The 25,681-nt window shown below is 41.7% G+C and overlaps 1 protein-coding gene across 1 annotated transcript in view; it reads right to left on the bottom strand.

The window, feature by feature from the left end:
- PASD1 (PAS domain containing repressor 1) overlaps positions 1 to 25,681 on the bottom strand; it is a 168,101-nt gene that overhangs the window by 87,005 nt on the left and 55,415 nt on the right. Inside the window, exons 3-6 of the mRNA XM_082444880.1 lie at positions 21,559 to 21,722; positions 20,019 to 20,083; positions 17,753 to 17,896; positions 15,525 to 15,628 (exon numbers count right to left, since the gene is read on the bottom strand). The gene's annotated coding sequence lies outside the window, so the exon portion shown is untranslated. The remainder of the gene's footprint in view (positions 1 to 15,524; positions 15,629 to 17,752; positions 17,897 to 20,018; positions 20,084 to 21,558; positions 21,723 to 25,681) is intronic.

Here is a 25,681-nt window from a genome sequence, read left to right as displayed (position 1 = left end):
TTAGATTTCCTACATAGTCATTCCTCTGCCCCTTACAAAAGCTGAGTAATAACTTATCCTTTGACTTGGATTCTATAGATCTGCATAACACTTTAAAACTCTTCCATTATTACTCGTGGGGGTACAAGTTTACTGCACATTATATTAGAATTTATAGAAACTAAAGGTTATTCTAGTCACTCATCTAATTCAAAGATTTGATAAAAATGACCAAGATACACCACAACTAAATAAAAGGCTTATGTTAAACTTTCAAGTTTTTTATTTACGAGCTTTCACTGGCTCATAAGATAAACATTTGGTATGAAACTGTCCACATTAGATCTACCTTATATGCAATATAAACAGACGCTGACTTTTAAAAATTCTGTATTATAGAATGCAAATCATATTCATTGAAAAGAAAGCTCACTGAAACTTGAAGCCAAGTGTTTTAAAATTTTGCAGTATGGGAAAATTACTTTTTACTGTTTCCTTAAGAAAAAAAAGTTAATTTGTCCAACCTTAGGCAAACCCACTTTTCTACAGTGGAAAAAGATGGGTTCTCGAAACATGGAATTGGATTTGTTCTGCGGCTCAGCAAAGGATTCTTTAAAAAAAAAAAATCAAGTAACTCTTGATATTCTGAAACTCGTTTCTTTAACTCTTCTCCGAAGCAACACACTTTCCAGGCTTCATTGGAAGAGGGGGATCCTCTTTGTTTGCCACAGGTGTGATGCTGGTCCCCCTGCACCTCCTCTCCAAAGACATGGACTCAGTTACCAAAGTCTGTCCTCTCAAAACCACTAAGTGGAGAGGGGGAGGGGAGAGATCTCTGGCGAATCGCATCCCTGAGCAGCAGCATCTAAGAGCAGAGGGGACCATGTCAACAAATCTCATTCTCGGTTTGGGGGGTTGGGTTGTTTTCTGTCCTCATCTCAGAAGCAGAGAAAGTGCTAAGCCTAGAAAGACAGTTTCTGAACCGATTGGAGCTAGCCCAGCAGTTTTTGCTACCTCCAAACCTGCCAGAGCCTAAATCAATGCAAACATTCATGGTCTGTTTTCCTAAGAGTTGCGATTAACTGCTGGTGTTCTTCTTGCTCAGAAAGGGCTGGCAAATCCTATTCCTGGGGATTTCCAGAATACCAAAGCCAGATGCCATTGCTCACATATATGAAATAGCCTAGTACAAGTAACCCAGGCTTTCCTAGAGGTCATTGCTCCCACAGAGCACTAGCACCAAACGGTGTTAAAAGGTGTGCAGCAAAAGTAAAAGTGAAGTGTTCCTTGGTTGGGTACGTTTGGAAAATGCTGAGTTAAATATAGTGAAGCAGATTTCTTGATTACAAGACATCTCAGGGCCTTTCATAGGTTTAGGATCACTGGAAACGTGTCTTTGTTTTGATTTATCTCCCAGCCTCAAGCACCTTCGATGGCCAAAGACATTTTAACTTAGGAATGACAGAAAGGAAAATCTGAAAACCTAACAATAAATCTTTAATGAGCTCTGGGATAAAAATACCAGTCTTGGAGCCCCCCAAAGTTTATAAAGGGTCCAGGGAAAGATGAATGTGGTAACTACATAGGTCACTTTTAACTAGTTTACTGGTTTCAGTCCCAGGTGCTCCCAAAAAAGTGCCCAGTATAGCCTGCACTATGGATAAAGGACTCTCACTTAAACTTCTCTTTTAAAGAACTATTACAAGGAGTGCTTGCTTCAGCTGCACATATTCTAAAATTGGAATGATACAGAGAAGATTAGCATGGCACTTTGCAAGGATGATGCACAAATTTGTGAAGCGTTCCATATTTTTTGCATGTCCATTATGCTTCAATAAAGCTGAAATTTAAAAAAAAGTAAACAGGAAAGACTTTCTTCCAACATAAAAAAGAGCAATTGCAATGATTGTGCATTACATATGTTTCTCTTTCAGAATTATCTATGTAAGATAATGTTCTCCTTTTTGCAAACAGTATGAACCATAAATTAATATGACCTTAATCTCTGACGTCTAAATAACTTCGAAGCCAGAAACAAGGTAAAAGCTGTTCATCAGGTGTATCACCACATTGGAATTCCTATACTAAGGAAATAGTCCCAGTATGGAATTTCAAGGGTACATAAGGACAACTTGTGTATCTATTGAGATGTTTTTAAAAGATGAGCAACTTGGCATGAGAGACATCTAAGTCCCATGCAATTTTTGAAAACATATTTATGGAACTCACCAGTTGAATACTTGGGAAAATGCCCTCGTTGGAAGAAATGGGTGAGAATGAGTATAACTTACATCCTAAGATTTATAAATTTATTTTTCATATTTGTTCACATTTTCATTACAGAAGTATCAAAGTTCCCAGAGTACCTAAACACCAAATTACATTTATTGCAATAAATATATGTTACGTTTTATTTTATACATCACAGTTCAAAGGAAATATGTAGGTTGATTTTTCATTTATGAGAATATATCATCATATACACACCTATATAAATATAAACTTAGATGCAAAAACTTTGCATTCAAGTTCAGTTCTCTTTGCACTTGTTCTACAATTGAGTTTACATGCATGTATACACACACACACACACACACACACACACACACACACACACACATCATTGATCTAAAATCTCCAATTTACCAAAACCAAGACATCTTTTCTTTCCTTCATTTGATTTTATAATTCTCTCAGGGAAATGGGTAGAGTGCTACCTTTAGAGTGTCCAAGTAGAATAAGATATGATTTGCATTTTAAATCTGTAGCTGGTAAAAATCAATGACATCTCTAAACAGATATTTTTATTATTTGTTTACACAAATAATATTTGCTACACAATTTCACATGTATTCAATTCGCCAGTGTTAAGAGTTGATTGTGACTACTTGAATGATGTTACATCTTGACCTGTGCTTTAACTGAGCACATCTTGATTGTATGAATTATTGAATTATTGACTAATTCAGGTGTTATTATTTTAAAATGCAGCTCATTACTTAGATTTCCCCCCAAACACTTACAACTTGACATCAGTTTCAAAACACAGAGGACTCTTACTTCCATTAGATTACAAGCACACAGTACAATATAAAAAGTAAGTATAGGGGCTTCCCTGGTGGCGCAGTGGTTGAGAATCTGCCTGCTAATGCAGGGGACACGGGTTCGAGCCCTGGTCTGGGAAGATCCCACATGCCGCAGAGCAACTGGGCCCGTGAGCCACGACTACTGAGCCTGCGCCTCTGGAGCCTGTGCTCTGCAACGGGAGAGGCCGCGACAGTGAGAGGCCCGCGCACCGCGATGAAGAGTGGCCCCCGCTTGCCGCAACTAGAGAAAGCCACACAGAAACGAAGACCCAACACAGCCGAAAATAAATAAATAAATTTTTTTAAAAAAGTAAGTATAAAGCAAAAATCTAAAAGATAAAAGGCATTTTCTTACCCAAGAACGAGAATTGAAGAAACTGGTGAGTGCTGTCTGTGGACACTGGATAGTCTATTCAGTTCACCTTTGAAGAAAGAGATGTTTCTAGATCAAAAATAGCCTTTCTAGCCACACAAGGGAAGTCAATAATCATGTAACTGTACATTTAAAATAAAGATAAGAGAACCTTTTTTCAACTACCAAGAGTTCCCAGGTTAGAACTGACTTTGGCACACAGTGCTATGATTCTCACAGCAATGCTATGGGCTGGAGAAACTGGGATTGCTCCTCACCCAAGAATGTTCTTAAACTGCTGCCAGCTTCTCCATGAAGTCAAATTTCTTTAGTCTCTCCCTCATTTCAGCTCCCCATCAATCACAATGGCAGCCTACTTGACCGAAGGCCCTAAGCTTTCTCATGCTAACTTGTCCAGTCGCCTTGATACAAGCCTAGAGATGATGTTAAGATCTGCCACTATACAAACTCTCCTTTATGTATAATTAGAAAAAAAGTTTACTTGAATCCTTTACGTGGTTTTTAGATATGGAAGTGATGTTGATGTTCACAAATTTCTTCTACCAAGTGTTATGGATTTTCTTTGCATTAAACAGGGAGTGTCTCCACCTTCTCTGAGAGACACATAATCCTTGTACTATCTGGATGGTACTAATGCTGAGGCCAAATAGCATGGTCTCCAGATAAAAGTCTGTTTCTGATGTTTGCCAAACATACTCCACAGCATCTATGAGGCCTGAAGGTATCTGGGGATCTGGATATATGAATGTGTCCAAAAAGATACCATTTTTCTCAAGATTTTCCAGAATCATGCACATGGTCTCCCCAGATTCCTCCTCCCTCAGCCCTGTAGAGCTCATTGTCTACTTCTCTTTCAGGGCACTTGCTACTTTCTAGGAAGTCTGATCACTGTTCGAGCCTTTGTCACTGGAGTGTGAGCACAAGGCCAGAATCTGGTCTCGTGACTGCTTGTCCCCAGCACCTGGCACAGAGTGGCAGCTCAGGAAGCATCCACTGAAGGGAACTGGGGCCGCTTCTCAACATGTGACCTCAGTTCACATTGGCCAAAGGGCATCTGCAAGAAGCCGACTGGGTGCCCGTGGTGGCATTCACACCCAATGCTTACTCCACTGGCGACTGGCATCCAGAACTATTGGCTTGGCACGGCTCTGACCTAGAGGAAGAGCCTCTGACAAAATTTGTCATTTGAAACCCCTGTGAAGCAAGCAAGAGCAGTAATGTGGATCCTGGGGCCCACCTAGTTAGGTAGGTTTGGGTTTGGCTTCGTTTACTAGGCTGATTCTATCTCACCTCATTGCAGATAAGACCACGTTACTAAGGGGAGAACACAAGGGGTTCCACATGTTTATTGAATATGTGACTGTGCATATCATATCATGGTTACATGTGTTCTCTTTGCAGCTTTTAAACATCCCTCATAGTCAAACTGTCTCAGTTTGTCACCCAAGGCCCTCTACAATATGACCCAATTCACCTCTTCAGCCACACCATAGCTTACGTCTTCTGAATTCCAGGAAGTATGCACCATCACTCAGTCACACACACTCTTCCATCCACCCACCCAGGCTTTGCTCAGGATAGTCTCCCTGCCTAGAAGGCCCTTCTCCATATCTTTACTAATTGAAGCCACATCTATCCTTCAAGGCACATTCTCCAAAGCACCTTCTCCAAGAAGCCCTTTCTGATCCCCTCTCCTGTAGTCCTGATGGCACCTGCCCTATCTGGCCCTGTATGAAAGTCACATGTTGTCAGTTTCTCCCCTCAGTGCAGGGAAAAAGGTTAGTTCCTCCCTACAATACATGGCTGTCTGAACCTAGCCTGCAAAACTGTGAAGAATAAATTGCATTCAGCTCGTTGAGGACTGTGACAAGAGTTTTCTCTTTCTCCAGAGACCCTAGGATTCAGGAAAAGAATAATCTAAGATATAGAAAAAGATGTAGGAAAAAATGCAGGAGAGATGACAATATGTAGATAGCCATCTCTCTTTACATAAAGGTATATTTTAAGTGAACCACTGAAAGAGATCTCAGTGAATCATTTAATTAAGAATCTGGGGACTTCCCTGGCCGTCCAGTGGTTACAACTCTGCACTTCCACTGCACGGGGCATGGGTTCGATCCCTGGTTGAGGAACTAAAACCCTGCATGCCGTATGGTGCAGCCAAAAAAAAAAGGAATCTAATAAGTAAGTTTTCTCTGTTTTCAGTCCATTTTCAATTTAAAATCTGAGAATCAACTGTTGAAACAAACCGAAGAAAATTATACAGGAACTCTTCATAGCAGAACTTTCTAAACAGGAAGAGTCACATATACAAACTCACAGAAATACTGAATTTGAGTCAAGAACCTGAAAGTATTACATATTACACTGGAGTATTTTAGGCCACTCTTGGTCCATATTTATTAAGCTTCACTCTACTTGACTCCATAGGAAGTTACCAAGGAAGCAAGAATTCTGTTTTCAGGACATTGAGTCCTATGCTTCTGGTTTCTGGACAAATTGAGGTGTCTTCAGCAATTTCAAGTGCTTCCATGGATTTAGTTAGTTGTTCATGTCCCAAATAGTTATAGACTATGCGCGAGGCACTATGCCAGCTTGTTTTTGTTGCTATTGTTAGCACTTAAAAGCTAAAAGACCTAAAGAGAAACAATAATTATTTCAAAGACCTACATGACTGTCAAAATAATTCTTTAAAAATTGAGAAGGGGGCTTCACTGGTGGCGCAGTGGTTGAGAATCTGCCTGCCGATGCAGGGGATGCGGGTTCAAGCCCTGGTCTGGGAAGATCCCACATGCCGCGGAGCAACTAGGCCCGTGAGCCACAACTACCGAGCCTGCGCGTCTGGAGCTTGTGCTCTGCAACAAGAGAGGCCGCAACAGTGAGAGGCCCGCGCACCACGATGAAGAGTGGCCCCCACTCGCCGCAACTAGAGAAAGCCCTTGCACAGAAACGAAGACCCAACACAGCCAAAAATAAATAAATAAATAAATAAATTAATTTCAAAAAATAGAAAAGTAGGTAAACATATATATAAAAAAAAATTGAGAAGGGGGGTCTTCCCTGGTGGTGCAGTGGTTAAGAATCCTCCTGCCAATGCAGGGGACATGGGTTCGATCCCTGGTCCAGGAGGATCCCACATGCCGTGGAGCAACTAAGCCCATGCGCCACAACTACTGAGCCTGCGCTCTGGAGCCCGCGAGCCACAACTACTGAAGCCCACGTGCCTAGAGCCCGTGCTCTGCAACAAGAGAAGCCACCGCAATGAGAAGGCCACGCACCGCAACGAAGAGTAGCCCCCGCTCGCCGCAACTAGAGAAAGCCCATGTGCAGCAACAAAGACCCAATGCAGCCAAAAATAAATGAAAATAAAAAATTGAGAAGGTGGAATACTGAAAAGTATAAGAATCAAATGGGGAAATTGATGTGGTCAGACAGGCTGGGTTCTCTAACTGAAGATGTTAACATTTTAATTTAATTTGTAAGCTAGTTGGGCACTACAGCAAATTTCTGAGAGGGGACTAATATGATCAAAGCAACTTTAAGAGAGATGATACCAGGGGCTGAAGCAGACAGGCTGAGGAAAGCCGTGAGTTTAGCAGGTCTGCTGAAGGAACAGAAGAAACTTGCAAGAGAGGACAGATTTCAGACATGGCATAAAGGAGGCAGACGAAAATGAGAAGAGACAAAGAACGGGTTACAAGGCAGATGTGATACTGCCGTTATGGGCCTGGGGGCAGCGGGGGCTCAAGAGGCTGAAGGTCACAAGGCCAAAGGTGTCCTTTACTAGAGGGAAACTGGGTTATGGAAGAGTCTGGAGAGAAAATTCACCAGCTGTGGGTTCTCTTGCTTGTTTAGGCATCAATGAAACATGTAGGAAAACCCACCCTCTATTTGACAAGAATTATCGATTTGACCACGTAGATAAGAGCAATAGTTGGACACATGACTTGGCGATCTCTTCTAGTCTATTCTGCAAGACGCACACAAAGAATAGTTGAAATTCGACTCATCACTATAGTGCCCCAAGGGAGTGACCTGAGGAGGGGAAGATACAACCTTGGAAATATTCAATGAGAAGGATAGAGGGAGTGAGCAGCAGCCGGGAGAGAGAAGAGAGCCCAAGCAAGTGAGGAGCACAGATCAAGCAGCTTCTCCACCCCGGGCAATTATGAGGAAGTCCAGGATCAGGAAAGAAACCAGGAGAGAGCTGGAAACAACAGACACATTCAATTTATTACCACTAGCATTTTACAAAACCAGTTCTGCTTTTCTTCCTAGAAACACCTAACCTGGGTGATCTCCCTCCCAGCCCTGCACAAAGCCTATCTGCCCAGAAAGGCTTAGCTGGCCTCTGTCACGGGGGCCTTTGGACAAAGAAGAGGGATTTGCATAAAGGTGGTCTGCTGAGTACAGCCCCTATTTGAGGCCTTGCCGCGTTGAAAGAGCCATTCTCCAACCTGGCAGTGTAATCCTAATGGAGAGCTTTTGTCCCGCAGGCTGTGGTGGGCCGCTTTATTCAGCTGACAATCCACAGTGAAAGAATGAATGAACCGTCTCCTTTTGGTAACACTGAGGCAGCTGGCAGCCCACAGGCCGAGGGCTTGCCCAATAAGAGGCAGGACAATTGTCAGCCTCAGACCCAAAAGGTGCTCCATGAGAGAGTGCCTACTGCTAGTGCTCCCAGCTGCACCCTGGGCGCTCACCACTCAACACAAAGGTCCTGGAGCCCGACCTCCACAGAGGAAAGGGGATGAGGAAGCCGGGCGCTCCGGCAAAGCCATCCCCTACAATACTTCCTAAAGAGATCAAAGACCTTTCAGCACCGTGAAGCCCCTTCGACAGTTTTGTAGAACTCTATAATCATTTCCCATTAGAACACTGGGAAAGAGCCAGGTTTCTGGTTTCTTTTGCGATTTCATTTTTTTTTTTTAAAGAAATTGATTTTCGTTTTCTTCCTTTTGAAAGTGTTAAATTTACAAAATAGAATGGAGACTCAACGCAAGCAGAATTCTACCACTCAGAGGCAAATACTGCCATTTCAGATGATTTCTTTCCAGTCTTTTTAATGTAGCTCTGAAAATTCTGTAAATACAGTTTGTTCTCAGGGCAAGTCTAACTGATCCCTATTTTTCAACTAACAAATAAGCCCTTTCGAATTGAAGTGGTTTCTCCTAAGTTATCTTAACCCCCTTACCTTAAGGTAATTCCCCCAGTTTTCCTGAATTCTGTTCCATTCTTCCGTGTACCCTACGCTGCCTTACCCAAAAAAGCAGGGAAATTGTCTCCCAGAAGCTGTTGAACATCTTCTTTAAAAGGGGCCATATTCAATAATGAAAACCCATATACAACAAAAATAATTTAAGATCTATATATGAATTATGTGCCAATATCACATGAAAGATTAAAAAATATATATACCACTTTACTAAAAATGTTCTCAATTTATTAGCTACACAGTTCTCGAATTAGAAAGAGGGGCCAAAGAAACCTTCCATTTCCGGAATGAAAAACTGTGGACCTCCTCACTTAAAATGATCTCCCTCATTGTTGCTGATTCTTGGCTGTGCCCACGCCAAACACCCTCCCCCCGGCTCCACTCTCGCACAATTCCTTTTCTCCAGTTAAGACACAGCCACGTTAAAGGGAAGCTCTGCGAATGCCCTCGCTGACAGCTGCAATATCCTCCCTGCGCAGTACACTTCAAATACCTTCTGGGATCACATATGCTGGAACTTTACACAAAAGGTTGCCACTTGTTTCCTGTGGAATGCACAGACAAATGAAACAGCTCCCACTGAGAGTTTCCAGATTCCTCATGTTGATTGCCTTTGTTTGTGAATTTCACCTCAAAGTACAATCCTTTTGTGCAGACAGACCCTTCAATTTCCCAGTCAAACTCTTGCCTGTGACTTTAAAGCTTCCTCATTTCAAAGCGCTGTGTGGTCCATGCTATACAGCAGAGCTCGCACCTAGGTTTCCTGAGAAGATCAGCAAACAGAGCCGATACTAGAGAAGGCAAAGAATAAACAGCCTTGACTAAGTTCTGTCTGCATGGTACCCAGGAATGCTTCAAAGTGGTCTTGACCCAGCCTGGGAAGCATAGTGAAGCTTTCACAACTTATGCCTAGACTAAGGCATATATTTATTGCTTTCAATGAAGAAGCAACTGACTTACAAGTTCATGCCCCCAAATGGGAGACCTGAAGTTAGAGTATAGCAAGCCAGAAAAAACAAAACAAAACTTGCTTTTAATCCACACTTTAAAAATTATTACTCAAGTGGCTTAACAAGGTTGCAAAACTAGTGGAAATCAGACAGGAGGAAGATGGTGGAGTAGGAGGATGTGGATTGGAGCTCACCTCCCTTCACAAACACGTCAAAGTTACATCTACATGCAAAGCAATCCTCACTGAAAACAAACAGGAGACTGGCAGAAAGACCCTTCTACAACTAAGGCTACAAATATCCACACGAAGTCAGGTAGGAAGGGAAGAGAAGCAAGCAGGTCAGGACCCACTCCCCTACGAGGGGACACAGGAGAAGAGGGGGATATCGTGGGCTCAGAGATGCCCCCCGGGGAGTGAGAAGTTCGAAGACCTCTTAGCTAGTATGAAAACCAGTGGCACTTACAAGAGGGCTGTAGGAAACCTAGACTCCACTCATGAAGAGTGTGCACACACGCTTGCTCACTCCTGCACCTGGAGGGTATTACGCTTAGGGACATAAGTCAGACAGAGAAAGACAAATACTGTATGATATCACTTACATGTGGAATCTAAAAAACACAACAAACTAGTGAAGATAACAATACAGAAACAGACTCACAAGTATAGAGAACAAACAAGTAGTTAGCAGTGGGGAGAGGGAAGGGGGGAGGGGCAAAAAAGGGGTAGGGAATTAAGAGGTACAAACTACTATGTATAAAATAAATAAGCTACAAGGTACAGCACAGGGAATATAGCCAATATTTTATAATAACATTAAATGGAGTATAATCAATAAAAATGTTGAATCACTGTGTTGTCACCCAAAACTTACAGAATATTGTAAGTCAACTATGCATAAATAAAAGGTAGAAAAAAAAGTGGAAATCAACATTCTTAAAGTCAGAATGCTTAGAATCCAGTCCCAGTTCTGCAGTAGCTGTGTGTCCTTAGGCAAGTCACCTGGCCTCTCTGAGCACCTGTAAAATGGCGCTAAGCCCTAACACCACGAACCCATAAGGTCTCTCTCAGGAGCATCAGATACCATAAAGGAGGGGCAGCTCCATGGAAAGTCTAAGGTTTACATTAATAAGGGGACAAGCAGCAAGAAGACACACTGGGAGTTCAAAACCTCTTGGCTTTCTCCTGAAAAACAACAGCCTTCACAAATTCAACAAATACTGTAGGAAGTAAAACATACATTGCCAAAAATTAAAAACAAAAAGGAAAAATCTTGGAACATTGGTGCATGCATATATTATGGTTAAATATATAATGCAGAGAGAAGAATGCTAATCAAATTCATGAATTTATGCTTTAATTTCCAAAGCTAAATATTATGGCTTCATTGAGTACTATCTAGTATGCCTTGATCTCAGGTATTAGCATATGAAAGGCTGACTGCCCTTAGCTCTCTGCCCTCCCAAAGGTACCACTTGTATATTTAAATATGGGGCACATTTATTAGTGGTCACGCACACTGTATAATTAAAGAACAACCTGTTACTTAAATAGTGCGCTTAATAGTTAGAAATAGAATCAGATGAAAGACTCATCAACTTCCAAAGCATCCTTCCCTAGTGGAACATTAGCTAGACTCAAGACACATACCCAAAAATATATATCAAACAACAAGAACAATATTCTGTTTCTCATAAACAATATTTGTAAGTCAGTTTAATATTTATGTGGTGTTTAGGAAAAGCCTGCCAGAGATCTTAAGCTCTTGATAAAGGACAAAGGGAAAATGTAAAGTTTCTTTGCAGAGCCTAAACAGGGAGGCCAACTTCAAAGGAGGTTTATGTGCTCTATTACAAAACCTGATAATTATTTGCCTCTTGTCTTTCAAGAGACTGATGTTCCAGGATTATCACCTTGAAAACCCAGTGGGAACCTTTGCCACACGTAGCTTGCACCTATCAACATTCAGACATAGCATAAGTGACCAGGGCATGACAGACAGAGCAGTTTTTATGGGTAGAGCAGGTAGACATGACTCAGTTTTCCCACACCAGAGCCATCAAGAGATGCCAAGAGTCCACAGAAACCTCGACGACTCTGGGTCTTATTTCCAGCTCAGCCTGCTCTTGGCAGATGGAAGGGTCCAGTTCCCTCCTCTCCCCACAAGTGCCAGGCCCATGCTCAGAGGCAGGTATCTCCCTGTGTACTGACTGACTGATGAGGGGGTCGGTACCCAGGCCTTCTCATCACTAAGCCCAGAGGCCTCTCCCACCTGGCCACACTGGCCCAAGTACTTTCAAAGTCATGGGTCAAATGTTTTCCAACTATTCCCTGAAATTTCATGGAAAGGATCCTCTTTGGATGCCTTGGTGTAGCCACACCTCAATCCTCCCTTTTCGTCTAGAACAGGCAGAGAAATAACCAAAACAAAACTAGGTACTTCAGACACAACTGGACTGTTTTCTAGAGCAAGCACGTCTGTTGACAGTATTTATTTCTAAATGTGATCACTGAGTGCAGAATTGCTTTCTTTTATAAAGCAGGAGGAATGTGTGATTACTCAGGAAATGACATTTTCTCCTTTGTACAGCTGCAGCCCTGGGTTAGAAAAGACCTACTAAGAGGTCTTGCCGTTGTCTGGGATGGACTTGCAGCCTGAGAATTCCCTCTGCCATGATATTCAGAGTTAAGCAACTAATTTCAAAATAAGGGAGAGTAAGTAGGATCAAAGCAGGTGCTTGTTCCATTAAGATCCTATGAAGATATACTGTACATGAAAATCTTTCATAGCACTGTTTAAAAATGTATTTTCCTGACAGAAATAGCAACATCCACAGGTCAAGGACCCAAAAGAGAATCATTTAGTTGTAAAATAACCAGCCAAGATGAGAAAAGCCAACTGTCCCTCCTTGGGTCATCACACGCCCCCCCCATTGGCCTCACCCACCAGCCAAGGTCCTCTGCAGGGAACACCTCAAGCTACTGAGCTATACAAGCAAAGGGCCGTCTTCATTTTAATTCAATTACGCATAAAGTAACCCCAGTTGCCCCATCCAGACACCTGGATGATTCACTGGCCTGCCTGCTCACACTGCTCCCTCCGTATCAAGCAATTACAGCTCTGGGGCTCCTCATCTGCCATTTTAAATTTAAAAAGGAAAAATCATCCTTTTTTGAGGGGTTAGTCATTATATGAAAAGTTGATCCTCTTATTTCATTTTGTTTAAAGAAATAAGTTGAAAAATAATGATGCAAAATTTCTCTAAGGAGTATAATGATAATTATTCTTGCTTTCAAATTCCTTATTCACGTTTGGGGTCAGAGAAATTAGCAATCTACTGCTCAGTAAGCCCCAGAAAAACAGCAGGGAAACTATACAGACCTTGCCCTCTGCTTTTTCTCTCTTCTCTTTTTCTCTCCCAGCCTTGCCAGATTTCACAGCTATCTATCTATTCTCTTCTCTTTCGGGTTTTGCTTCCACCTGAGAAAGCAGAATTCCTTGAAATCTTAAAAATCCTAGCTTCTCCTACTTGCTTACAACCTCCAAATCACTTGGTACCTTTAATCACACTTCCCTAGTTTGCTAGTCACTAACCTCGCCACTGCCACCTCCGCAGCCAACATCAGCACAGGCTGCGCTGGTATCTAGGCATCCTTATTTTAAAATATTTATGACCTGATCACATTTCATGGCGATTTTTTGGATATGCCCATTTTCAAACCCCTAGCACATGGCTTCATGGTAGTTTGACTTTCAGAGTTGTAAACTATGTCACTATTTACAAGCAGAATTTGAATTTACAGAACGAAGCCAGTAAGTGTTTGCCAGTAACAAAGTGAAATCAGGAAAATAATTAATTAAATGACTCTACCTGTATATTGAGCTCATCTGGTCCCATTATTAAGTAAAAACTCCATTTTTAAAATTCACAGAAGAGTTAAAAGCCAGTCTCTAATCTCCCCACACAAGGAGGTCCAGAACATGCCATTCTACAGAAAACGAATTCAAAACTTCAAGAGTTCCTTCCCTCTCTGAACCAATTTGACTACATTCCTCAAAGAAAGAACAGTTTTAGAAACATCAATTTAAACACAGTAAAGCCATTTTAACATAAGTTGTTCTACCAATCGTAAAAGCTTTTCCTCAGACTGAGTTGTTTACTTAGCTTTTGTTGACTTTGTTTACTTTGGGGAGTCCTATTTACTTATTGCTATAGGGGCATTTGTTTATATTTATGTAGGCTTCAGTCACATATACTACAGCTTTTTAAGTACATAGATGCGGCTTCACCTTGTATGTTTTACTCCATTTTACAAGAAGGGATTTTCTGGTGTAGCCAGGTATTCTGCGCTCTGAGTCTTGATGCACTCACACACATATCTGAATGCCAGTGCATTCGAAAAATGAAAAACAAAAAAATCCACTAATATAAAATGATACTTGCACACCAATGTTCATAGCAGCATTACTTACAATAGCCAAGACACGGAAGCAACCTAAGTGTCCATCGACAGATGAATGGATAAAGAAGATGCAGTACATATATACAATAGAATACTACTCAGCCACTGAAAAGAATTAAATAATGTCATTTGCAGCAGCATGGATGGACCTCGAGGTTATCATACTCAGTGAAGTAAGTTAGACAAAGACAAGTATCATATCACCTATGTGTGGAATCTAAAAAATGATACAAATGAACTTATTTAAAAAATAGAAACAGGGCTTTCCTCGTGGCACAGTGGTTAAGAATCCGCCTGCCAATGCAGGGGACACGGGTTCGAGCCCTGGTCTGGGATGATCCCACATGCCGCAGAGCAACTAAGCCCGTGCGCCACAACTACTGAGCTTGCGCTCTAGAGCCCGTGAGCCACAACTACTGAGCCCTCGTGCCACAACTAATGAAGCCCGGACGCCTAGAGCCCATGCTCCACAACAAGAGAAGTCACTGCAATGAGAAGCCCACGCACCACAACGGAGAGTAGCCCCCGCTCGCCACAACTAGAGAAAGCCTGTACGCAGCAACGAAGACCCAACGCAGCCAAAAAAAAAATAATAAATTAAAAAAAAAATAGAAACAGACTCACAGAGACAGAATAACAAACTAGAGGTTACCAAAGGGGAAAGAGGAGGGTGGAGGGGCAAATTAGGGGTATGGGATTAACAGATGCAAACTACTAGGTATAAAATAGATAAGCAACAAGGATGTACTGTATAGGACAGCAAATTATACCCATTATCTTGCAATAACCTATAAAGGAGTATAATCTGCAAAAATAATGAATTACTGCACTGTAAACACGAAACTAACACAATATTATAAATTAACTGTACTTCAGTTTCTAAAAAACCACTGAAATGATACAATATTTAAAATTTTAATATTAAAAAACTCACAAAAACAAACAAAACCCTCAAGTGGATCCTTTGAAAAGCTACCCTTGCAAAGCGGCCCACAGAATCAGAAAGTGTGCAGCCTCCCAGCAGACCAACTGCTTGGTCTACTAAAGCAGGCTGGTCTCTTGCTTTCCATCCCCCCTCCACTGTGCTAATGGAGGCCCACCGGGCCCACTTGCCCAGGAGCGCCTCTGGCTTTGTTCCTTGCTCACTTGCCTCAAAAATCTGTTTCTGAAGTTTAGGTTGATGCTGGGAACTTTCTTGAAGTTTCTGAAGAGGAGTCAAAGAGTGCCTCCTGCCACGACACCAGTAATGGTTGCCACGTGGCGGCCTCAAAATGCCTGGCTTCACGCCGAGGCACCCCACGTACCTCCCAACCAGCCGTCCCGGCCGGGGTGCTCAGGAAGATGGAAGCCCGAGTGAGGCGTCTCTCCAAGAGGGTCCCACAGCACGGGGCAAAATGGCTCCCCGCCCATTGCGTTAAAGTGGCCCTCACTTGCAAGGCCCCAGCCCACTGCACTCACCCTGTCCGAAGTCTCCACTGTCCGCAGGGAGCTGAGGGCCAGCGATTTATATAAGAGGTGGGCGCAGTGAGCCCTCGAAGCTCCTCCACGGCCTCCAGTCGTCACTGAAAGTCGCAAAGGTCCCGAAGTGAGACTCCCAGGGTGCAAAGCGGGGGCAAGAGCACTTGCACTCTGACCCTCACGTGCTGGGGTCCCAGCAGCCTTTTCGGGACCTGAGGGTGGGAAAGCTGCTTCCGCGCCAAGGCCTCCGCCCTTCCCGGATCCCCGGATACCCATCAAGAAGCGCCAGATGAGGGGTGTGGAGCCAGAAGATGGCCCCTCGGGTCCGATCTGGGCTCCGATGTGGAACTAAACAAGCTCACATCTCTCCTAATCAAAAGGGCTGCTGTAGCCGGGGAGGAACCAAAATCTCGTCCGTAGCTAAGTGTCGAGTATTCCGTCCTATCAGGTTGATGCCGCTCGCCGCTCGCTGCTCGCTGCTCCCTGCTCTGCAGGGTGGGCTGAGCTGTGCGTGGAACCCCGAGAGGTCAAAGGGAGAGCAACTAAACAATGTTGCAGTTGACCCGCCAAAAGCGCGGCCATCCAAACGGCAAGGTAGTTTCTTTCACCCTTCCCCATCTGCCCTCCTTTCCTGCCTTTCCCTGGAGAGAAACCCACCAGAGCTTTGCTCGGTTGCCCTGCATTACATGATCTGATGTCTCTAAAGAATATGTTTCTAAAGACTCTTTAGGGAAGACAATTCCACAACCTCCCTCAGTCAGTCCCTCCAGAATCGAATAATCCTTCCTGGGAAAGATTTAACACTACATGTTTTCTCAAGCTGGCCAGTTTTGTGACAAGTGAAAAGGACCTTCAATGAGTTGAAAGATGGGTACCCAACTTTAATTCACATCCAGCATGCAGTGCACAATGAACAAAGGAAGTATGAATTTAACACCACTAATATTAAACTTAACTCGTAATAGTGACAACCCTTGCCCCTCAGTCAAGGAGGATATGCCACAAAAAGTTCTCCAGAACTTTCTATCTCCAATGCAATCCTTCTGATTTCAAAACTGGATCACTGAAGGGAATTCCCTGGCAGGCCAGTAGTTAGGACCCTGTGCTTTCACCGCCAAGGCCCGGGTTCGATCCCTGGTTAGGGAACAAAGATCCCACAAGCCAAGCGGGGTGCAGCAAAAAGAAAAAAACAAAAAAACCCACAAAGAAACAAAAAACTGGATCACTCAACTCATTTCACAGTGTATACACATATCAAAACATCACGTGGTACACCTTAAATATGTATTTTTTTTAATATGTATTTTTAATTTGTCAATCATATCTCATTAAAACTCGGGGATGTGGGATGCACCATTCTGTGCAGTAGTCTTTGGATGTATTCTTTTCTCCATGCTAAAATTAAAGATAAAAATCCTAAACGTTTATGGAGTTTAGAAAGAAGCTCCTGAACTCAGTTTCAGGAGGGACTAATTTTAAAACAGCATGAGTCCTCCCGAAGTGTATTTTAAGTAGATCATTCTGATTTGTAGCTGTATTACACCTTTCAAGCACTACAAACTCTAATTATTAAGTTTAAAAGCTTCAGCATGGCATGACATCTGCAAAAACCAGGAAACAATAGAGCAAAAAGATGTTTAGTGAGGCAGGCATTTATGTAACACTTCCCAAATCCTAAAGCACAATGTTGCAAGGGGGGCAGAAAAGTCAGGTCCCATCTTCACCAACTTTCATGTTCTTTTTATCCTTAAATAAATGGATTCTTTCAGTGTCAGACTGCATGCAAGGGGGTAATGATAGCATATAGGTATGTAATGCTTGTCATTTGTAGAGCACGTCATTAGCATTAATTAACTTTAATTATGCAATTAGTGCTGAGTTGTCAGAGACAACATTCAAAAGAGAGGGATTATTAAATGCATTAATCCTAATAACCATCAGCCAGGCTTCCTTGGAAACGAGGCATAACTCGCCCCCCAAAGCAGAGAGATTAGCAGTAGCAGAGCAGGAAGAGCTTGGGCTTGAGTATAAATCCTGGTGGGTCCTGGAGAAGGTAATTAACATCTCTGAAGCCATGACAGGCCCAATAATAAATAATACCTACCTCATAGAGTTGGGAGGATTTGATGGGACGATGCATGCAGAGTGCCTGGCACGGGGCCTGGGAGGAAGGAGGCCCTGGTCAGTGGGGCTGTAATTACCATCAGGAATCACAATAGAATACTCACCAAACCAGGGAGGGCTTCCATCCCCCCCTGAACACAGCATGCAGGATTTGAGGAACTTCCACTCGTCTTGCTTGGAGGTACCACCTTATCTCTGGTCTTTCTCACAGGGGACCAGCTGATATCAGACATTAGGTAAGCACTCCTCTGCAAAGAAAGGACAGCCATGATTAGCCTCTGTAGCAAGCCCCCAAATTCCATGGACGTCTCCAAAGAAATTCCCTGGAAGACAAAAAAAACAAGTGATGTAAGGTTTTATCTCTGTGTGGTCATCAAACTGCTGGTTCTTTGCTTCATCCCCAAAGGAGATAAGTATCTCATTTTCACATCTCTTAAGGGAAAAGAGAACACGCTTGTACAAAACCGACATCAAGTCACTCCTGGCTTGTAAGGACACCACACACTCGTCCATCTCCAGTTCATTCAGAGGCCATTTTGTGGAGCTGTGGTAATATTTCTACTACATCTGAAATACACTGATCAGTGTGTGATTTGAGATTCCATTAAAAGTCCCCCATTTTCCTGGTATGATATGAATATATAGTAGTATACCTTAATGAATTATGGTCTATTTTACTTTTCGGAAAATGCAATGATAAACACATGAGAGGAATTTAAGGAGTGCTATTTTAATTCATTTTGAAGTTTTAAAAATCCATCAATGAATTCTGGAAGGATCTTCCCTTAATGTCCTTATGCTTTTCCATTCTAGCCATCAAATAGAAAGTGGATGGCCGCTATTTCGTTATGTACTACATTCTCCATTAAGCCAGGAGTATGTGCCTGAAAAAAGATCTGCTTCTAGATGCCAGGCCCCTCCTATAGAGCACGGTTGTTGCTTCGGGCAACAACCGTGCAAAAATTCCAAAAACAGAGTCATGCTTTCTGGTGCTAAAAATGCTCTTTAGGCGAAAAAGGTGTGTGAACTGTCCTCCCCCATCACTGGCCCTGTTTAAGTCCTCACTACCCACGCTCTCGGCCCCTCCAAACTGTTCTCCCCCCAGCAGCCAGAGTGGCCTCTAAAAGTGTTCATGTCACATCATTCCCATGGCGGGGATGCTGTTGGCTTCCCTCATTCCCGGCTATTGAGGAAGGCCCAATCCCATTCTCACCTCCTCTAACACCATCCCAATTTTAATGGCTACTTTTCTGTCCTCACTCCACAACAGTTAGAAGATATATATAATCTTATTATATACATATATATAGATGATCTTACTATATACATGATATTTATTATATATATTATATATATCTTATTTTATATACATATAACTTTGCTATAACTTTTACTAAATATTTTGATGTGACAAACTATGGAAAGACATGTTCTGGCATTGGAACCCTGAAAAAAAATAATGTTTCCTTCTGGGAGATCGTTAACTAAAAAGAAAAAAAAAGATGTTAAAATACGTTCTCAGAGAGCTCAAACAAACATGCTTTCTTCTTCCTCTACTCTCAACTTAAAGAATCAGTTTAGAACATTGACATTACCTATGTTCTCCAACTTACAGAGTGTTCGTGAAGCTCCCCAAAGGCTCCCACAATGATGTGGGTGGGTGTGAGTAGGGAACTTGCTGGGGCTCCTGCCTTGGTGATGCTGGCATATCCAGGCTGGCCTCCCAGGTGGCCCGGCCCCAGCCCATCACTTTCTAACTGAGGACACTGAGACCCATTGAATCCCGTGAGAAGGATAGTGCAGAATCTGAGGGCTAGAGCTCGGCTGTGCCCAGACGGCAAGCCCGGGCTGCTCCCACTTTATCATGCCCACATGTATTCTGCCCCTACAAAAAGGTTGCTTTGAAACAGAGGATGAACGGGCTTCTAAACCTCTTCCTAAATCCCCAACAAATAGAAAGATAGACTTAAACAGAAGCATATCAATAATTACATTAAATGAAAATAGTCTAAAAACCTCAATTAAAAGATAAGGATTGTCAGACTGGAGAAATAAATCGAGGCTGACCTCTACTCTTTTCTACAGTAAAGACATTTAGATACAAAGATGAAGAGCAGTTTAAAGTCAAAGGATGAAAAACTAGATACCATGCAAATTCTAGTCATAAGAAAAATGGAGTGGCTATATTCATATTAGACAATGTAGACTGCAGAGCAAGTAATACTACCAGAGATAAAGAGTAACATTTCATAATAATAAAAGAGTCAATTTAAGAAGACATAACAGAAAACAATTCCATTTACAACAGCATCTAAAAGAATAAAATACTTAGAAATAAACTTAACCAAGGAGGTCCCCCTTCCCACATACCTGTCCTATGTATCCCTTCCATCTGGCTGTTCCTGAATTATATCCTTTTATAATAAACTGATAATCTAGTTTAAAAGAAAACAAAAGAAAGAATAGAAGGGCATGTTTCTGGGACATCTGCAACAGGGAACACTCTGGTTCAAGTTGACCAGCGAGTCCCTGGCTCTGTGCCACTGACACCATCTTTTCCTCTTATCGGAATCTAAGAGGACTCTCGTATGGGTACGTGGTGTGTGCATGTCCATGCATGGCCAAGTGGTCAGGGATTTGGGGGAGTTACAGGTGGCCTGGGCTTCACATAGCAGGATGAGTGGCTATCCCAATTTCCTAAGATCAACCTTTCTTTTTTAAAAATAAAGATGCCAAAAATAAAAGCAAACAAGTTTTGTTCGTTTGTTCGTTTGTTTGTCTTTGTTTGTTTTTTACAAAAAAAAAAAAAAAAAGGAAAGAAAAGAAAGGGATCTCTGGCAAAAGCTGCCTCCCAAACTATAAGCAGTTCTTCGGTAAGTTCTTTGGTAAGGAAATAAATATAGTGGGCACAAGACTCCTCCCTTTCCAGTGCATTCAATTCAGTTTCAGTTGAGGATCTTGGTCATTGCCCTGGACCCCTAGTGTAGACCTTGGTGCTAGACCATGACAATGGTTCTTTAGCTGTCCTGGTTTTCTCTGGCCTCTCTAGCCATCCAAACCAGTGGCTGGGGCTTGTGGAGAGAGGGGGACTTCCCTTTGTTTGACAAATACTGGACTTGATAGATGTTGTTTGTCTTTGCCTCCCCAATCTAGCCCAAGGCCTCCTTTCCAGCTTCCTGGTTCCTGCAGTGGTACTACCTCTGTGCTAGCCGTGCCACATTGTTCACCTGCCCAAGGTTTCTCAACTCTGATGCTCTTCCACTCCACCACAACCGTCTGCAACTCCAGAGACCAGAGATCCCATGGGGATTTACAGCATCAAGTCCATGTGTGGTAGAGGAACAGGACAGGGCGGGGTGCGGGGGTGAATTTAATTTGTGATTTCATGCTAGGTAGGTCAGATAAATTTCTCCTCTGAGCAGCCTCAGCATCCCACCTTTCATATTTCCAAACAGCCCATGTAGTCTTCCACAACCCTGAGACTGAGTGCCTCCTTAAATTTTGTGCCCTAGGCACCTCCCTTGCGCACCCTAGTTCCAGCTTTGTAGCTCAGTTCTCTTTTTATGTGAGACCTCAGGAAGGTTGGGCCATCACTGACCTCTTCCATCTTTATAAGGTGGTTGGTAAAGACCCTAGAGCTGACTTCCCCACCCCAAGTAAAGAGCCCTGGGACTCTACTCCTCTCTGTTCTGAAGTAGTTACTACTGCCCGAGCCATCCTGGGGCAGCTGAAACCGAAAGCACAGGCTTCTGGCGCAGAACCTAAGACGACTTCATAGGAGAAAATGTCCTCACCTAAAGACTGTGAGCGAGGCAAGCTTTTGCCCTCTGGTCTTTTTTTTTTTTTTTTTTTTCAGCATTCGTGTAATTATTTGTGGCTTCCATTGCTATGGAAAGAAAACACCACTTACCGTGACAACTGTAGCCGCTTAAGGTGCACAGCTCCTCTCAGACCATGAAGCTTCAAAAATACTGAAATGTGTAGGGGTTTCATGTCCCTCCTTTTTAAAACATCAACCAAATGTTCTTCTCTCCAGAAAAGCCACCCGAGTATTCACCACTTTCTCTGCGTTACCTGTCATGAAAAACCAGCAGACCTCAACAAGAAATACCCAAGGGCTGAAATCAAAGGAAATTTTAGTAAACATTCAATTTTTAAAAGGTTTTAACATTCGATCAAAAAACAAATAAATGGAGATTTACTGTGTACCTATTCTGCACCAGATGTGTGTAGATTCTTTCACATACATTTCATGTAGTGTGATTTGACCTCTTTTTACAGAACAGAGAAACAGACCCAGGAAAGTTAAATAACTAGTCTCAAGAGATAGAACTGGAATTCAAACCCAGAGTGGACTGGCTCCACCCAGCCTACCGTGAGCAGTCTGATCACCTGATGATTGTAATCAGTCAAAAACTAAAGGTTCAGAATGAGCTTTAAAAAAAATAGAAAACGAACAGTTCTTGTTTAAAAGAAAATTTTGATCCAGTTACTGGCCTTCTTGTCAGTATACCCTGGGAACAGCTATAGTCCCCTCTCATCTGGCTCCCTCTGCCCTGGGTTGGATCAGAAATTATGAGGGTGGGTGGTGGGTGAGGAAGTATTGTCAAGGATGTGGAGAAATTGGAACCTTCATGCCCTGCTGGTGGGAGTGTCAATATAGCCACATTGGAAAACAGTCTAGCAGTTCCTCAAGAGGCTAAACATAGAGTTACTATAAGACCCAGCAGTTCAACTCCTAGGTATATGCCCAGGAGAATTGAAAACATATGTCCATAGAAAAGCTTGTACAGGAATGCTCATACAGCATTATTCAGAAGAGCCAAAAAATGGAAACAAACCAAATGTCAGTCAATTGATGAATGGATAAACAAAATATGGAATATCCATAAAATGGAATATTATTGGGCCATAAAAATGAGTGAAGTACTAATTGATGATACAAAATGGATGAAGCTTGAAAACATTATGCTAAGTGAAATAAGCTGCTCCCAAAATAGCATATACTGTATAACTCCACATGTATGAGGTACCTAGAGTAGTCAAATTTATATAGACAGAAAGTAGAATGAATGGTGGGCTGGTAGCCAGAGGTTAGAGAAAAGAGGAAATGGAAAATTGTCATTTATGGGTATAGAGCTTAGGTTTTGCAAGATTTAAACAGTCCTAGAGATTGGTTACGCAACAATATGAATGTACTTGACATTAATGAACTGTACATTTAAAAATGGTTAAGATAGAAATTTTATGTTATGTGCATTTAACCACAATAAAAATAGATTCCATTTATAATGAATGAACTGTCCAGAATAGGCAAACCCATAGAGACAGAAAATAGATTACTGGTGCCAGGATCTGGGGGGAAGGAGAATGGGGAATGACTGCTAATGGGTAAGGGGTTTCCTTGGGGGTTGACAAAAATGTTCTAGAATTACATAATGGTGATGTTTGCACAACCTTTTGAACGCTCTGAAAAACCACTAAAGTGTACTCTTCTAAAGGGTATATTTTAGGATAAGTGAATTATATATCGATTACAAATTTGATGTGATAAAATAGAAGTCTAGGAGTGGGAGCTGGTGTGTATGGCAGACATGAAACAGAGGAGAAGGGTAGGAAGTTGATGATTATGCCCGGCTACAAAGATCTCATCGTATTCTGCTTGCACACAATCATGAACCACAGTTGGCTCAAACCAAGGGTGGGCTTCATCTGGAGATCAAATGTTTGAGCAAAATATATATACATCCTTATGATTATTTTAAACATGACACAAAATCACCGTAAAACACAGTTGATACTAGTCATAATGGCTAACTAGAGGATTCAAAAATAAGTATAATATAAATATATACTAATGCTCTATTTGAAACCACCTGAAGGTAATTGTATACCCTCACCCCATGTCTTTCAAATAAGACCCACCTTATTCTCACTATTTATGTTGGATAATAGAAATCTCTGTGGACAGCTAATGGGATGCTAGGGTAAATTAACAATAAGCATCATTTAGTTAAACTATTTGAGAAAGTCTGGTTCCTACTGGACTACTTAGAACAGCATCAAAGGTCTTGACTTATAGCAGTTTATAACACAAGTTCCTGGCTGCCTCATGGGGCAAGGAATTACCACAAACCTTTTAGAATGAAGAACAGTGAGGAAGTTCTTGGAAAACGAACTGAGCCTTCAACTCTACAAGGAGCCCTTCCTTGGAACTAATGGCACACTGGAGTGAATATTCTTCACAGTGTACCTAATTCTTCCCCAAAGGGGTTGTTACACTGAATTCAGCAGGTGAGCCTCTTCTCAGGTTTGTCTTCCAAACTTGGCTTTCTTTCTTTTCTTTTATTGAGGAAAGTTATTATTTTCCTAGCACTGAAGAGAATGACCAAGGTGAATGCATATGGAGCCAAGCTAAAAGCATGGCTAGAGATAACTATCAAATTTCAGTAGCCCATGGAATAGAATAGAGTTAACAGGGAGACAGAGGTACATACGGAATTATAGGATACAATAAAAGTGACATCACAGTTTATGGGAAAGGATAGATTATTTGGTAGATGGTGCTGGGAAAATTGTCTCATTATGGGCAGAAAAATCAAAGTATGTTTCCATCTAACAACTTGTATGAAGGATAATTCCAGATTGTTTCAAGAATAATTATGAAAGGAAAAAATAGTAACATCAACCAAGAAATTTCCAAAAATAAATTTTGACTGGAGGTAGGGAAGGATTTCTTGAATAAGACTCTAAAACCAAAGATATAAGGTGAAAATTGATTAATTTGATTATATTAAAATTAAGCCCACAGCAAACATCATTCTCAATGATGAAAAACTGAAAGCATTTCCTCTAAGATCAGGAAGAAGACAAGGATGTCCACTCTCACCACTATTATTCAACATAGTTTTAGAAGTCCTAGTCACGACAATCAGAGAAGAAAAAGAAATAAAAGGAATACAAGTTGGAAAAGAAGAAGTAAAACTGTCACTGTTTGCAGATGACATGATACTACACATAGAGAATCCTAAAGATGCCACCAGAAAACTACCAGAGCTAATCAATGGATTTGGTAAAGTTGCAGGATACAAAATTAATGCACAGAAATCTCTTGCATTCCTATACACTAATGATGAAAAATCTGAAAGAGAAATTAAGGAAACACTCCCATTTACCATTGCAACAAAAAGAATAAAATACCTAGGAATAAACCTACCTAAGGAGGTAAAAGACCTGTAGTCAGAAAACTATAAGACACTGATGAAAGAAATCAAAGATGACACAAACAGATGGAGAGATGTACCATGTTCTTGGATTGGAAGAATCAATATTGTGAAAATGATTTTACTACCCAAAGGAGTCTGCAGATTCAATGCAATCCCTGTCAAATTACCAGTGGCATTTTTTACAGAACTAGAACAAAAAATCTTAAAATTTGTATGGAGACACAAAAGACCCCGAATAGCCAAAGCAGTCTTGAGGGGAAAAAAAACAGAGCTAGAGGAATCAGACTCCCTGACTTCAGATTATACTACAAAGCTACAGTAATCGAGACAGTATAGTACTGGCACAAAAACAGAAATATAGATCAATGGAACAGGATAGAAAGCCCAGAGATAAACCCACACACCTATGGTCAACTAATCTATGACAAAGGAGGCCAGGGTATCAATGCAGAAGACAGTCTCTTCAATAAGTGGTGCTGGGAAAATTGGACAGGTACATGTAAAAGTATGAAATTAGAACACTTCCTAACACCATACACAAAAATAAACTCAAAATGGATTAAAGACCTAAATGTAAGGCCAGACACTGTTAAACTCTTAGAGGAAAACATAGGCAGAACACTCTATGACATACATCACAGCAAGATCCTTTTTGACTCTGCTCCTAGAGAAATGGAAATAAAAACAAAAATAAACAAATGGGACCTAATGAAACTTAAAAGCTTTTGCACAGCAAAGGAAACCATAGACAAGACGAAAAGGCAACCCTCAGAATGGGAGAAAATATTTGCAAATGAAGCAACTGAC

The sequence above is a fragment of the Balaenoptera physalus genome, assembly GCF_965194825.1.
Source record: "Balaenoptera physalus genome assembly, chromosome: X".
In the NCBI taxonomy this organism is placed as follows: Eukaryota; Metazoa; Chordata; class Mammalia; order Artiodactyla; family Balaenopteridae; genus Balaenoptera; species Balaenoptera physalus.
The sequence above is the reverse complement of the archived record's forward strand: the minus strand, read 5'-3'. Positions and strand labels throughout refer to the sequence as shown.